Genomic DNA, 3,236 nt, shown 5'->3' with positions numbered 1-3,236 from the left:
CTTTCAAGGCACTGAAGATGCTCTTTCTTGGCTTCATCAAGATGTAATCGAAAGGAGTAACTACTGAGAGTTGAACTTTCAATTGAATTAAATTCTAAGTCTATCTGAAGATTATGGCACCCAGGGTTGAATGTAGGGCCTGGGCACTGTCCCTAAGCTTTTCAGCATAAGACTTGAGCCATGGTTCCCCTTGGGGCATTTTTGGTGGTTGATTGGAAATGAGAGTCTCAGAGACTTTCTGCCATGGGCTGGCTTTGAACTACAATCCTTAGATCTCACCCTCTTGAATAGCTATGACTATAGGCATGAGCCACTGGTACTTGGCAATTTTACATTATATTTAATGAAACTCTTGAAACTCAAAGCATTTTACATTTTGTGTACAGTTTAGCTTCACTGTAACATCCATTGGTGGTAATAACCACTGGGATATGTATATAATATTACAAAAATATTTTCTATATTATGGGGATGTGTGTATTTACTTATTATCATTACTACAGATCATTTTCACATCTTGAGTTATTTGATGTTTGCAAAATTAATCACATCAAGCAGTATTTTCAATAACTCATGCTAATGCAGTCTGATTGTATTTCATGAATGTATTTAAGATTGCAACCTCTTTGCAGAAAAATGATCAGTAAAATATGTGAGACCTCTTATTATAAGGTCTACAGTAAATTCAGAAGCATGTGACCAGATAATATCAGCAAGAGACAACTTATCTCCATTTCAGCAATCCTAAAGCTGTTCTTAATCCTAAAACAAATAGCATTGGTTTACTTACATTTATTATGGTCCTTTGTGATTTGGAAATTAAGATGCAATGCTCATAGGACAAGCCCTAAGAACTTGTATGCTAACCTTGCTGGAAGGAGAATAGGAATAAATGGGGAAGTGGTCTGAATCCAGAAATCCAATGGGAAGACAATAGCCTCTTCTCTTAAGTGGATGGTTTTATGGTGGTATAGTGGCAGCTTAAAGGTACCAGAGACAACATTGGCTTACCACTGTGCTTCACAATGTATGGTCTCTTGCATAGGTATTAATGTTGTTGAAGAAAGAATTTTCAGGTTGGTATGTAGCTCAGTGGCAAAGTGATTGTCTAGCAAGCACAATATCCTTGGTGCAATTCCAACTACCAAAAAAGAACAGACCAAAAAAAGAATCTTCTGTTGGCACTGGTAGTTCACACCTGTGGTTCTACCTACTTAGGAGGCTGAGATCTGAGGAACAAGGTTTGAATCGTGAGGCTATTATCTCCAATCAACCAGCAAAAAGCTAGTAGTAGAGGTATAGATCGAGTGGTAGAATGTAAAACTTGACAAATAATGCCAAGCAAGAATGAGAGGACCTGAGTTCAAGCCTCAGTTCCAGCACAATTAAAAAAAAAAATCTTCAGAATCTGGGCACTGGTGGCACACACCTGTAATACTAACTACTCAGGAGGCTGACATCTGAGGATCGAGATTTGAAGTAGGCTGGTCAGAAAAGTCCCTGTGAGATTCTTATCTCCAATTAGACCCTAAAAACTGGAAGTGAAGTTGTGGCTCAAGTGGTAGAACACTAACCTTGAGCACAAAGAGGCCCAGGGACAGTGCTCAGGCTCTATGATCAAGCCCCAAAACAGAAACAAAAACAAATCTTCAGAAAATTTATGACTCTATCTCTATTAAGCCTGACTGAAAAGTATGTGATTGATGATGAATGACACTAATAACATATAATAATAATACTTCTGATGAGGATTTATTCTGTGATGGCACTGTGCTGATCACTGTATATAAATGATCTCATTCCAAATTCAAAGTAGCCCTTGGAGGTAGGGACTGTGATGTCTCCATTTTACAGATGAGAAAAAAAGGCCCAGAAATATGTGTCCAAAATCAAAGAGTGTGCTCGCTTCGGCAGCACATATACTAAAATTGGAACGATACAGAGAAGATTAGCATGGCCCCTGCACAAACTCACAGAGTTAATGGATGGCAGGATCAGGGCTTAAATCTTGATCTGGGTACAAAGTACATTTTCTCCTTAAGTTATGGTAAAAATATTTATTATTTTTCACAATGTGAAAATGTGTAAGTCAGTGACATTTAGCATTTCACAATTTTGTGTTACTATTGCATGATTTCTGGAGTATTTTTATTTCCCCTAAAGAAGACCTATTAAGGAGTAATTCTCCAACATTATATTGCCCCTAACTCCTGGTAGCACTAATTTACTCTGTCCCTACAGATTTGCCTATTCTACAGATATTTTATATCAGTGGAATCATACAATAAATGGCCTTTTATCTCTGCCTTCTTTTAGTTAGTACAGTGTTTGCAAAGTTAGCTTATATCACTGCATGCATCAAAACCTTTTATCCAACCAGGACGCAGCGGCTCACTCCTGTAATCTTACTCAGAAGGCTGAGATCTGAAGAACACAGTTCAAAGCCAGCTGGGGCAGGAAAGTCTATGAGATTCTTATCTCCAATTAACCACCAGAAACCAGGAGTGCCAGTATGGCTCATTCTGGTAGAGAACTAATCTTGAGGGTAAAAAGCTCAGGGCAGCACTCAGGCCCTGCATTCAAGCCGCACAACAACAAAAAGCAAGCAAGAAAGCAAACAAACAAATAAACCGAAAAATACCTTCTGGCCATATAATCTTTTTTCCACTATATTTTATTGTTAAGTTTATTTAGTGACAAGAAGGGAGGTAGGGAGTTTCCCAAGTGAGTTAAGTTGGAAGTTCGATACAATTCAGGATGTAGGTTTTCTCCCTATTTATAGTTGCAATAAAGGGTTAGTTAGAGAGAAGAGTTTTTCCCAGACTTGTCTGCCCAGGCTGGTTTTGAACCATGATCCTGACATCTCAGTCTTCTCAGTAGTTAGGATGCTAGGCATACCAGCTTACTCAGCTTCAATTTCTTTTTAGGTGTAAGAAAAGATTACCCTGAATTTTCCCCTCCAATCTGCTCTGCCAGATGTTCAAGGCAACCTATTCTTCAGCAGTTGCTGGCAAAGGAATGGAAATACAATGAATGATGTAAGATTAATGAAGGTTGAGGCTGGAAGGAGCCCTTTTCCCCTGTGTCCTACAGTCACCTGATGCCTGAACAAAATCCAAAATGTGAGGGAAAGTGATGGCTGTAAGGGCAGCCACCAGTTGAGTGGGCAAGATTTCCTGTAGGAAACCCCTCTATCTCTGAGGTCCAGGCCTTAACTGGATTTCTGAAATGACAAA

General features: G+C 39.0%; 1 pseudogene; it reads left to right on the top strand.

The window, feature by feature from the left end:
- Positions 1–1,898: 1,898 nt before the first annotated feature.
- On the top strand, positions 1,899–1,968 carry LOC122124909 (annotated as a pseudogene).
- Positions 1,969–3,236: the final 1,268 nt, after the last annotated feature.

The sequence above is a fragment of the Dipodomys spectabilis genome, unplaced genomic scaffold (assembly GCF_019054845.1).
Source record: "Dipodomys spectabilis isolate Male_0828 unplaced genomic scaffold, ASM1905484v1 ptg000253l, whole genome shotgun sequence".
In the NCBI taxonomy this organism is placed as follows: domain Eukaryota; kingdom Metazoa; phylum Chordata; class Mammalia; order Rodentia; family Heteromyidae; genus Dipodomys; species Dipodomys spectabilis.
Note: the sequence above shows the minus strand (reverse complement) of the source record. Positions and strands in the feature narration are given on the sequence as shown.